This window comes from Mastomys coucha, unplaced genomic scaffold, assembly GCF_008632895.1.
Source record: "Mastomys coucha isolate ucsf_1 unplaced genomic scaffold, UCSF_Mcou_1 pScaffold18, whole genome shotgun sequence".
Taxonomy (NCBI): Eukaryota; Metazoa; Chordata; class Mammalia; order Rodentia; family Muridae; genus Mastomys; species Mastomys coucha.
Window position 1 is genome coordinate 56,993,991 of NW_022196900.1, and position 13,516 is coordinate 57,007,506.

The 13,516-nt window shown below is 39.1% G+C and overlaps 1 protein-coding gene and 1 long non-coding RNA gene across 7 annotated transcripts in view; one reads left to right on the forward strand and one right to left on the reverse strand.

The window, feature by feature from the left end:
- Window positions 1-13,516, forward strand: part of Nfia (nuclear factor I A) — a 532,531-nt gene that overhangs the window by 143,924 nt on the left and 375,091 nt on the right. The gene's annotated exons all lie outside the window — the stretch shown is intronic.
- LOC116096265 overlaps window positions 9,314-13,516 on the reverse strand; it is a 43,220-nt gene continuing 39,017 nt past the window's right edge. For both annotated transcript variants that reach the window (XR_004120932.1, XR_004120933.1), the window contains exons 4-5: window positions 12,924-12,968; window positions 9,314-10,739 (exon numbers count right to left, since the gene is read on the reverse strand). This is a non-coding gene — a long non-coding RNA (uncharacterized LOC116096265). The remainder of the gene's footprint in view (window positions 10,740-12,923; window positions 12,969-13,516) is intronic.

The following is a 13,516-nucleotide window of genomic DNA, read 5'->3' on the forward strand; positions in this document are numbered from 1 at the left end:
TCCCACCACCTTTCAGAACATTTCTATCATCTGAAACTCTGGAGGAAGTTTTATAATAAAACTATAACAACGAAAATTGTTAGCATGAGGCAGGAAAAACATTTTAATCCAGAAAGATTGAGGTCAGCCTGGGCAACAGAGAATGATTTTATCATTTGTAAAGTCTCTATCTCCAAAATAAAATAAGATTACAAGAATCTTTTCTTTTATTTGCCCATTCCCACTTTCACATATCAACTCCTTTCCGCTGTACTGTGCATTTAACATATTGTTTTATAACCTGAACTCTTCCATTTAAAGGAATATGCTATAAGGGTTTTTAATTGTTTGTATTTATCTGTGTGTTAGGCATATATTGAACAGAGGGTTCTCAGAGGAGAAATACAAATGGTAGATAAACTGCTTTTAAAAAGAGCTCAAAGTGTTCAAGATCATTAGACATCAGGGAAATGCAAATTAAAACTACTTTGAGATTCTATCTCACCCCAGTCAAAATGACAACAAATGCCAGCAAGGATGTGAAAAAAGGGGGAGTCCTTATTCACTGTTAGTAGAAGTTTAAATTGGTGAAGCTAGCATGGAAATCAGTGTAGAGGTTTCCCCAAAAAGCTACAAATAATTATCATGAGACTCAACAGTACCACTCCTGGGCACATACCCAAAGAATCTCATATTCTGTGACATCATGGACCATATTCTATATTCATAACCATGTTTACGGCTGCTCTATTTGCAATAGCTAGGGAATGGAGTCAGCCAGATGTCCATCAACTGATTAATAGCTAATGTAAATGTGGTACATTTACACAATGGAATTTTATTCAGCTTTAAAGAAAAATGAAATGAAATAGATAAACCTAGAAAATGTTACGCTGAGTGCAGTAACCCAGACCTCAAAAGACAAAAACATTGCATGCTCTCTGGCTTAGATTTCTGTGCTTGAATTGGAGTCGAGGACCTATAAAAGCCTTGTCAAAAGCCCATAGCTGGGGAAGTCATAGATCATAGAGTGCAACCCACTATCATTGTCTTTGTTACATGGATAACAAACAAATTGCCTTCTAAATATGCATGTGTATACCCATAGGTCAGTGCTGTTCTCTGGGCAGTATTTAATACAGAAACTCATACTGGTCAAAATGCTGAAAAGAAAGGATTATTGAGTGCTCCACTTTAGATGGGTCTCATCGTGGTGCCATGTGCAAGAGGACTAAACAACTGAGTATTTGGAATGTGCTTAGACTGGTTGGTGGCCTAGGAAACCCTGTGATTATGAATCATTTTGATTAGTTGGCATGGACATCACCCCCGCCCCAACTTTGTTTGTCCTTGAACATGCTTTCTGCAGAGTGACTGTTTGATGCTGCCACATTCCAAGTACTGACGTGGGTTACAATTACCTGGAATCACCAGTCTCAGTAACTGTTCAAATGCTGGGCGACTCTTCCCTATGATATAGTACCCTGGTTAACTCTGATGATAGAATGAAGATGTGAAGTTTATCCTGGAAACTTGAGGCTTTTCTTCCAAAACGATAATAAGAGCATGATTATATAATCATGTTTCTACTTAAAGGTTCCTCTTCTAAAAAGGTTCATGAATCGTCCTAGCAAGAGCCAAGGTAGTATTAAAAGTGATAGTGAGGTTAAAAAATTATTAAAAGCATTCATTGTGTCTTTTAGCTTTGTAATGTAAGATTCTAGAATGTATATGTGGTCTTGGGGATGTAAGGATATAATTCAGGGCAGGTTATTTATCAAAAAATTTCCAGACCTTGGGAGAGACTTCACTAAGGGGAAGCTGTCTTAGGAATTTCTGCTGAATAGACACCATGACCAAGGCAACTCTTATAAGGACAGTATTGAATTGGGGCTGGCTTACAGGTTCAGAGGTTCAGTCCACAATCATCAAAGCTGAAGCATAGAAGCATCAAGGCAGGCGTGGTGCAGGCAGGTCTGAGAGTTCTACATCTTCATCTGAAAGCTACTAGCAGAATACTGGCTTCCAAGCAGCTAGGATGAGGGTCTTAAAGCCACAGTGACACACCAACTCCAATAAGTCCACACCTACTCCAACAGGGCCATACCCTCTAACAGTGGCACTCCCTGGGCCGAGCATATACAACCAACACAGAAGTGCTTGCCTCACAAGCTTGATAATGTGACTTTGATCCCCAGAACCCACATAAAAAAAAAATGAATGTGGTGGTACCTATCAGTAACCCCAGCACAAGATATGCCTGAAAGATCTTGGACCAGCTAATGTGGTAGCATGGGATATTCAATAGGGCAGAAACACTAGAGAGATTTTTGCATTAACAAGGCAGATTGGGAGAAAAAATTCCTATAATCTGTTCTCTATACACACACAATAAAATAATAATAATAATAATAATAATAATAATAATAATAATAATAATAATAATAACAACACGGAGGTCAGTAGCCAACTGGTAAAACCTGTTAGGCTTATATCAAGGTTTATCTAGATGCCAATCTAAATAGGGAGTTAGGTAACGCTGGTTTACAACAACCAAGGAATTAACAACGACCAAGTCAACAAATGGAGTCACACAGTAAATCACCATAGCTCAATATGTGAATAGTCTGAGGAGGACTGCTGGAGTAATGTTCACCTTTAATTTACTATAAATTGCTTGTGAGAGAAGATTCCTGACATCCATAGCAATGTCGTTTATTTGCAGAAATGAACCATCTGTGGGTGTAAAGATCTCCACTCACTAACTACAGTGTTAGAATGGGTGGAACAAGAAGCATCCTTGTGGGGAGAGCTAAATCTTGGAAATGACCACTTAGGACATAAAGAGCCATCTTCCTGTAATTCACCCAAGATAGCCAGAGATTTGTGAGAAAGCTAGCCAGCGTCAAGGAGGCTACAGGCCCTGCACAGCAAAGGCATCTCCCCTTGACAAGTGTTTAATTTGGCCTTGCAAAGTGTGTGAAGTGCAGGTGTTTAATTTGTTCGACAGAAGCAAGCCCAGAGCACCTTGTGTAATATGGTGCCACACGGCTTCGTGACTCCTACCACATGGTAGGCATAGCCTGGGTGTTTGTGTTTAGAGAAAAAGAAAAAGAAAAACCTCGAGTTGAAACAGTTTGACAAAGATCTGTTTTAATTAAAATACACAAACCTTCTCTTCTGAGCCCGGTGGATGGAAATAAAGGAGAATAACACTCAGCCCAAAGAATAGTCACTCTTTCCTGTAAGAGGAAAAGATGCTTTGGGAAGGCAGGTAGTCTTTGGTGGATCTTAGTCTTTCTGATATCCTCCACCTTCCAACGCATCTTCTTTATTCCATCAGTGCTGACCATCTGCCCCAACATCAATTCTTTCTTACTGAGCAGTGATGGTATAAGATAGCAGTTCTATACTATAATGTTTTAACATTGTAGAACCAGGAAACTCTACCAAATTCTTCACTTTAACTTCTTGTGCATTGATATGCAGCTGCTCATAAATTATCCACATCTGTCAAGATTTTTCTGCCTTGGGTGTGTTTTGTGACCATCTTAAAAAAATTAAGCAAACATTCTTCCAGCCTGAGAATTCTACCACTCCCTACTACCTACTTTAGGTGGGTCACTGTTTGCCCAAAAAAAGTCATGTCTACTTCCCAGCAGAGTATGGGGCATGACTCAGAGGGCTGAATATTGACACCTGAATCAATCTCTCTCTCTCTCTCTCTCTCTCTCTCTCTCTCTCTCTCTCTCTCTCTCTCTCTCTCTCTCTCTTTCTGTCTCTCCTTCCCTCTCTCTCCTCTCTCTCTCTCTCACTCACTCTCTGTCTCTCACTCTTGCTCTCTGTCTCTCACTCTCGCTCTCGCTCTCTCTCTCTCTGTTCTCTCTCTCTGTTACTGTTCACTTTTTCTTCCATCACGTCTTTGGTCAGCTTCCTTCTGTTCTCTTTGTTCTCTAGATATATTGGCCTTATGGCTTCCAGCTAATGTACTTCTGGCCCAGGACTTTTGAAGAAGCCATTCCTCATAGTGAGAAACCTTCTTCAGTGCTGGCCCTGCTTCCTAAGTACCTTCCACTAGCTCCTCTGCTTCTTCATTTATTTGACACCTATTGAAATGTCATTTCTTTTCAGTTAATAACTTTGATTACAATACTCAATCACATTGTTGTGGGAATGACATTATTGAACTTAATATACTTCTTGCAATTTCTTACATTTGTACAGTGTATGGTGATCATATAGTGTACACTCACCCCATCACTCACCCTATTACTTTATTTCATTGCCTTCCCTCTCTTTCTGACCCCTTTTGATTTCCAACTAGACATCCTCTTACTTCCATATATATATCTTGGCTTTCTGGGTTTTAATTAAGGTTGCTTGTGTGAGTGTGGAGGTAGCCAGACCCTAACATGCACACCCCTAAGATTAAACTGCATTTCTACTTCAGCAATCTGATGCCTAGGATGAAGCTCCAATGGATGGGGTAAGCATTAAGAAGCCAGGATGTATGCCCCAGGTCACTTATTTTAAAAACCCTGTGTCACTGTGAATGCCATACAGGCACAATGATACCCAGGCCTTAGAAGAGCGAGGCCAGTAGTCCTCCCCTTTGACTGGACTACATGATGCTAGACCAGAGGGCACTGCCCTAGTATGCCTAAGCTCCTTTCACAAAGTATTACGGGGCAAATTTAAAAGTGGGAAGGTATATTTGCTCAGCTCTGGAGGTTGATAGTTGAGACCAGAATCCAGCATGGTCAGTTCTGGTGAGGGCTCTTCTGGGCCACAGCCAGTCTCTGTGTCTTAATGGACTTCCATAGTTTCATTTATAGTTTATATGACAACATACCCTGGCAAAAACAACTCAAGAAGAAAAGGTTCATTTCAGCTCACAGTTCTAAGTTACAGTCAATCATAATGGGGGAGTAACAGCCCCCAAAACTTGAGAAGTTTGGCTTGTATGTAGAAATAATACTTTGGATCACAGGTCCTAAGAAAATCTAAGTAAGGCTGTGGACCCCTTTCCTAGAAAAACATATTGATGCACAAAATTTTGTGTCTAATTTTAAGGGGCCTACTAGCCATCTAAAAGACAAAGTAAAATGGAAGTCTAGGTTAGACAAGTTCCCCATCCCACTACTAATCAGTATCTACAGTAGTAATAACACGAAGGTATTTATTTATGCCTACATTTCTAAGCTAAACACAAACTATAGAGCAAGATGTATGTTAAAGGATAACAAGCATTGATGAGGATATGAGAGGAAATGGAATCTTTACAGACAGCTGATGAGAATGTAAGTTAGCGCAGCCTCTATAGAAACCAGTATAGGTTTTCTTAAGCAAACTCAAAGCGGAACTATGCCATACTCCCCACAGCTCTGAGGACTGCCCTAGTGGGTGGTGAGGGGTGAATAAATTACAGACACACAGATACACAGTCACACAGACACAAAAATACCTTGGATGAGTGGTCCGGGCTCTCTGATCTCCATGGAAGCTCAGCATTTTTATTTTGTGCAGTTGGGCAGGGGTGTGGTTTCTTGCACATAGCTGAGCAGGCTTAGCTAATGTTGGTAGGAATAGTCCCTGTAGGGAGGGCAGTCTTCATACCATAAACATCTTGGGGATTAAGGGGGAGTGCAACTACGGTAGACATTTTCAGCACACATTGTCAACATTCACACTAGGACCAGAGAAAGGCTTTGCCATTCCTTTAAGCCTCCTCACCCAGGTAAAGCTTTGTCAGCCCTGTGGGTCTGAGGCACCGGGGTCCTTGGCTTAGATGTTTTCATGACAACAATAAACATTTTTTCAGGACTTCACTCTCTCCCTACAGAGCTGCCATGTACCTCAGCAATCCTAATACTGCATTTGTAGGCAAAGGAAATGAAACAAGTGGACCCTGTACCTAGCTCTTCCTTGCAGCATTGCTAACAATACCCAAATAGAGAATCAATCTAAGTATCCCTAAGCAATGAAGAGGTAAAGAATGGAAGTGTGTGTGTGTGTGTGTGTGTGTGTGTGTGTGTGTGTGTGTGTGAGTGCATGTGTGTAAAAGGGGAAACCCTGTTTTTGTGATACCCTTTGGTTTTGTTTGTTTTGTTTACCCTATGAATAAACCTGAAGTGTATTACATTAAGTGAGCTCAGCAGGCACATAATAATAATAAACTATGAATTCTTTCACATGTGAAATTTTTTAAAGTCAAAGTCCTATACGGAGAGAAGAATGGTAGCTACCAGGAACTAGTGTTGGGCACTTGGGAAATGTCTGTCAAAGGGTATAAAATTTCACTTAGAAAGAATAAATTCAAAAGATCTATTACACATTGTAATGACTAAAGTTAGTGCTCGTCATCTGGAAATCACTAACAGTGTAAGATAATACATATGTCAGTTTAGCTTGATATAACCATTTCACAATACATATGTATTTCAAAACATCTTGTGGTAAACCATAAGCACTAATAAACACAATTTTCATTTGTCAGTTCTGAAGGATGAAAATGTCTATGATCTATGATTGCACTGGGCTAAACTCCCATGAGGAGATACTTGTTATATCATGGCAATGAGAGGATGTCAGGCTCCCTGTCTGAGATCAAGTTTAATAGTGAGAGAAGAAAATGGCTTGTGACAAAGTAGCAAAGAAACACATTCTGGATACCCAAGAGAAGCAGTCTGGAACTCAGAGGTACACAAACATCAGGCAGACAAAAATTCTGAAGCAGAGCTAGCATGAAGCAACTGGAGGAATGTTCCCAGGGCACCAGCCTGCTATACTTTCGAAGGCTGCAGCATCAATGGAAGAGATCTTTTTTAAAAAAAAAAGCAAAACTCCAGAGTTTTAAATAATATCTTCCCATTTTTAATATCTGCCTTTTGAGAACATAGGCCTAATTAAAAAAAAAAAATCACATCCCTTATAAACTTCCGTTTCCTTGTCAATAAGATTCCATTTCCTTGTCAGTAAGAAAAATTCTTTATTTTGTTTTTGAGAAGATCCAATGAAAGAAAGCAAGTGTGGGTGTGGTCAGAGTACAGCACTTGCATAGCTTCTGAAAGCCCCGGGTTTATTCCCTGGTGCCATAACAAAAAACAAACATTGTATATTGGGGAGCGCTAGACAATGTTAACAAAACTGTAATGAAAGGTGAATTGTCCTTAGTAACAGAGGTGATGGATTTAAATATCACACATCACACAACTATAGAATCTATAGAACAGCAAGATAGACCTTTGCAAAATGTAAATCAAATTATGGCCTCTTTGACTTAAAACCCACTAATTGATTTCCTTTTTTCCCATTGTTTCCCGGCTTTCAAAGTTGTGCATGATCTGGGTAGTTAATCTATCTCATTCAAGTTCCTTATCTCCTTCACTTAAACTAGCTCAGCCATGGGCCTTATCTCTTACTTGTCTCCTCTTATGGCCTTAACACTGGACAACTAATGACTGGGTACATTCCTGGCCCTGGGAACACAGTAGTCTCATTCTTAACATTAGCTTTCAGTAGCACATCAAGGTTCCCCAGTCCCAAGTGCCACCTTAATACTGTGTAATTATTGGCACAGACTCTTAGCATCTAGCATGGCCCAGGACTCTTATGACTTGTCTTAATTCATGAATGTGCTGCTTCCTCTGGGATAAGGTCCAACAAGAAGGAACATACATGATCTTTATAACTATTGTTTCCAACAGCTTCTGAAATGGCACATAGTTATACAAATTCATTATAGTAGTAACAATGCTGCTCTTTGAGCAGACAGTTTAGTAGAGCAAAGCCCTGGGTTAGGACCAGTACAGTTTCTTGGGCCCTGTTCTGTTGTCATGAATTAGAGTCTCTAAAAAATATAGCTCATGTACCCAGATTTTTATAAACACTTTAAGTGCATAAAGATTGTGACTCCGGTGACCTCAGAACATAATTTTTCATGTGTTTTTAAAAACTGAATTCTAGAACAATTTTATTTTGTTAGGTCTTCATAGAACTAAAAGATTATTATGGCTAGCAAAGTTCTTAGCCTGTTCTCAAACTTATAAACAGAAATGCTGAGAGCTGTATAGCCTTTCTGGCATGAACCCACAGTGTATTCATTTGGGGAGAAGTGAGTCCCTGTGCCCCAAGGCAGCCATGTAGAGGCCCAAGGTCTTACACAGAGGTAAGAATGATAAACTGAGGACATAGATTTCCCATTGTATTTCTGACTCTGTAGCAATTCTTAGGCACTGGTAACACAAATGCATTTCACTTTTTCCATGCCACAAAGTTATATGATGTGGCAACTGTGCATAATGAGTTTTACTTTTAAAACTTTTTATTGCAGCTGGAGAAATGACTCAGTGGTTGAGAACTCGGGCTTCTCTTCTAGAGGACACAGGTTCAATTCCCAGCATCTACGTGGTGGCTCACAAACATCTGCCTCTCTAGTTCTAATGGATCCTTCACTCTCTTCTGACCTTTTCAGGCACCAGGCATACCATGGTACACAGACATAAAGGCAAGCACAACATCCACACATGTTAGATTATTTTTTTTAAGTTTAAAAATAATCATGGTTATCCTTCAGGTCCAAATAAAGTAAATTTGTCCCAGCTCATTCAAAAACTGAAGCAAGTAATAGAAAGACTTACCTGTAGAATCTCACTGAATACTAGTCTAGAAACTCAAAAGACCAGCAATATGAAATAAAGAAATCACAATAGTACTTAATATGCATTGAGCTTTGACTCAGGGCAAGTACATTACATGCCATCTTAGTTAATACTCTCTTTCACATAATAAGTAGAGCTTGTGACTACCCTCTTACAGGTAAAACCTGCCAGAAATAGGGGTATAACTCAGTGCTGACTTGTATGCCTGTGGTCCTGTATTTCTTTCTCAAGATCACAACAAAAGACAAAGCTTAATAACTTTCCTCCCAAAAATATAAAACTTGTGCACTTCAAGCTTGGTTTCAACACTAAGCAACTAGCTGACCCTGATGCCATCCATTGATTTACCACCTGACTACACCATGCACACAATTTTATTCTCAGTCATCCTAAAAACTGGTCCTCTCTGTCTTATTTGGCTGTTTCAGGGAGACTGTCCCCTCTCCTTTAAATTAATGTCTTCTCCTTTTGGATGTAACCCCTCTGATCATTCCAGTTTCACCCCTATGCGATACTTTTGAATATATCTAATTTAATTCACTCTGCTTATTTAGTGACCCAATTCTTACAGTCTGAGGGATGTTTCTTGCTGACATCTATGGCTTCCTGGAATAATCAACTAATACCTTAAAATAATTTTCCAGTCTGGTGACAACATGCTAGGTAGTGGTTTATAGTTGTGGCATTTTTAATCTAAATAGAATTCCACATGTACGCCCATGGAATGTGATGTGTATTTTAGGACCACTGTTCTAGGTTGCCAAGATTATTTTAAATCTTGACCCAGTCACCTGCAGTTTTAGCTACTCGACCCTCCTCTGTGTTAACTGTAGATTTTATTCAATTAAAAGTCTATTCCTTTTGCAAGTGTTCATAGAGATGTTGAACTGTAGAAAATGAAGTGTATATAACATAGAAAGAGTGGTTTGTGGGTACAGTAGCAGATCAAGCATGAGAAAGTGAATTCAGTCGCTAAATTTGACTTTGGATGCACTACCCAATAGTAGTTGGCCTACCATTGCCTTGGATCCTCTGTGGTGCCACATACAGGCAGCATACTTGTGTTCGCTTTGCCACTTCCGGTAAATCTTTTTAAAAACATCCTTAACAATATAACTCATCTTATAATCAACAACAATGACTAAGCAATAAGTACTCTATAAGAAGTAAAGCATCATACATATGTGCTAGGATTTCAGAATTGAAGCAAACAATCCAACAAACATGGTGGAGTAAAAGCTATTTGTGAAAAGTGTTGTGAAAGACTATGAAAAAGACACACACACACACACACACACACACACACACACACACACACACACAGGAGACAAGAAACTAAGAGTGCCTTCCTGTAGGAAGGTCATCAAAGTTTAACATACAGGAGTAAAAGGGGGGGTCATTGTGTACTGTGACCACAAGGAGCTCTGAAGCCCCATTAGTGACTTTATTTTACATGTGAAAGTAATTAAATGTTTAATCAAGAGCCACATCCTCAAAGCCTTCTCCATGAACTTAGATTCGAATTTTCTCCCCTGCCTTGAGGATCCTACAGGTATTTTCCCATCCCAGTTAGCTTGGGGATTTTCCACACCTCAACTTCATAGAAGCACATCAAGAACTGAGAATACTGTCTCATAGTCTCCCTTGTATCGTCAACAGTTCTAGAAGCATCCTTGATGAGATGAAAGGGGCAGTAGTGATGAATGCTAAACAGTTGCAGAGGGTGAAACTAAGGAGAAATATCTCTCTATCTCTATCTCTATCTCTATCTCTTTCTGTCTTTGTCTCTCTCACACAAACACACTGGAAAGGGTCTGGCAAATTGGACGCAAGCTCCATGGTGACAAGGTCATATTTTTACTGTGTCCTCTTTGCCCCAAATGACTAGCAGAGTGCAAAGGTGTCTTTTGATTAAATAAACAAAATGTGAACTGAGAAGTCTAAACAGCAGCTGTACCTGTGGGCTCCATTGCAAGAGTAGCTTCTTAGTATAGAATTCGTTCTTTAGGCTCCTGCATCTGTAGGGTGGAGTTGGTTTTATGCATGGTTTTCCTGTTCACGTCAAGGTAGAGTGAGATTTGTAGTCTATATACAGCTGTGCTGAAACAACATGGTCTGGTTATTTGATTTCTCTAACTAGTCAGAGAATGTAGAAGAGAAATGCAAAGTAGATCAGATGGCAAATGGAAAATTGATTGGAATTTCCATGACAAGACAGCCAAGTCAATGAAGAATGGCTGGCAGGGATATATGCCTATCACCATTTCCTGATGATGCCTGGTTATAGATGGAGGATGTGTTGATTGGAAATCATAGGGCTCTATCAGCTATTGGTATGGTCATCATCTTTAATGTTTCTTAAAGTTTGGGGGAATGGTCTAAATGTCAACCACCATTCTACAGCCTGTGTATGCAAACATTTGTAACAAAAGACTACTACTGGAATGTATGTTGTATAAGACACATGGACAACAGTGGCTGACTTCAACAGTTCAGGATATCACCCAGTCAAGGGACAGACAAGCCAGCCTTAGGATCCCTCTCTGCTATTGCTTTCCTAATGTTATCTTTCAAGGACAACAGGTTTCCTTTATAGCTAACCACCTAAGTATCGCTAAGCACTGCAGTATAGTCTCAGATGAGTCCATTATCTTAGCTATGAGATACAGCTATGAGATGCACATAGCTGTATCTCATTCTTCTTTTTCACTATTGTACAGTATTTAAACGTCTGACTATTTCACCATTTTCTTTATTTACTTCGCCTAGTGATGGTTATTCGTGTAGCTGAACAACTTTCAACTACTTTAAATATTGTTGCATAAATGTTCTTTCTTTGCTGGTGTTGGGTTTTGTTTTTGTTTGTTTGTTTGTTTTTTGAGACATTAACTCACTTTGTAACCCAGGGTAAATCATGAACATGTGCTCCTGCTGCCTCAGCCTCCAAATGCTGGGATTACAGGCATGAGCCTCTCTATCTACCTCAGTATTGCTGTGACTTCCCATGATACATCTCTTAAAGCATGCCTTTCTACGGACAGGTGTATAGAGCCAGAGAGTACGTTTTGGGTTATAAGACGTTCTTATAACCATGAATTGATAATGCCAAAGTGCCTCCCATAGTAACTACAGGGATCTTATGGCTACCACAAGTATGAAAACATGAACTAGTAGGTATACACTCTTGCTAACAGTTGGTCTTGTTAGTCTGTTTGTTTTAACCATCCTGCAGCCATGTTTTATTTTATTTTATTGTGATATAATTTTTTATTTCTTAAGGAGTAATGGCATGTTTAGTTTACATTTTAATGATGCAAATAGTCTACTTTGTGATGTGTCTGTCTAAGTTTCTGGCTTATTTAGCAGATTTACCACCTTTTACCTTTTTTTAAAATCGTTCTAGCTACATGATTTTTATCAGCTATATATTTCATAAATATCTGCTGTTTGTGGCTTCTATCGAATTTTCGTAATGACATCTTCAGAGACAAAGAAGTTCTTAGTTTTACATAATCCGCTGTATTAATGTGTATGTTTAAAGCTGTGTGTTCCTTCACCTTGTTTTCCTAACAGAAGTTTGTGGGAATATTAACCCGGTCCCTTCTAGAACCCACAGAGCTTGAACTTTCATCTGTGACTTTCACTTTCAGATCTGCTGGAGGTGAAAGAAATCTTGAGTAAAGAAATTTGCTGTTTTGAGTCTGAGCAGACACTTTATGTCTGTTCACTTTATTCTTCGTGATAGCCAACTGGATCCTCTGGAAAGAAACATTAGAAGCACCTCTTTGCTTTAATCAAGTGCCTACACATCCTAGTCTCCTGCTGGCCAGCCACTTTTTTCCATTTAGATGACTCTAGTACACAGATTATGAAATCTGAATCTGGTGAGATGAGTTCTCTTGCTCTTCTTCAGGTGTCCTGGATATTCACTGTCATTCCTGTTAACATATGCACCTAGAGTAATCTTTTCACGCTCCATTTTTAAATGCTCTTGGGGATTTCATTGGGAGCATAAATCTACAGAATACTCAGAGAGAAATTACAAATGTATAGTATACTGCTGCATGGTTATAGACATGACTTACATCTCTTTTATTTAGGCATTATTCGTGTACATGCTTATTCCGAGGTTTATTCTTTAGCGGTTGATGGTTTTTAGCTTGTAAAGACGTCTATTTAAATTTTTAATTCACTGCTAACTGAGAATGGGAAATAGAAATGCAGTGTTTTGTTTTGTTTTTTTTTTTCCAGGTAGAGCATGTCTCTACTGATCTCATAACTTACCTATTAAGTCTAGTAATTCTTGTGCATTCTGGATTTTCTATATACCTGATAAATAACAGACAAAAAAAATGAGTTATGTTCTTCTTTTATAAAAACTCATACATTTTACGAGTTATAATGCTATAAACTCATTGCTTCAATAGCCAGGATCAGTACAGGAGCAAGATCAACACACTAGTTAGGATCAGCACATCAGCCAGGATCAGCACACCAAGATGAGGAGACTAATCAGTGGGGGTCAACACACTAGCTAGTATCAGCGTATTGGTGAGGTAGAGTGCATTAGCTAGTGTCAGTGCGATGCGAGTAGAGGCAGAAATAGTAGATAAGCCTGTGTTCCTCTCACTCTCAGCTCTTATATCATTCTATTATAAATGGTATTTGCTGTGGGGTTTCCCCTCTAGCTTACTTCCTTTGCATAGCAAGTTTGCTAGGATTTGTAATAACATATATGGATATTAAATTTTGTTTGATGGTTTCATGCATAGAGTTAAGTGATTATATTCTGTCTCCTACATTCAATTAACGAAAGACATTGCTGAAGTTTTTAATGCCACACCAACCTTGAATTCCTGGAATAAACCTATATGGGT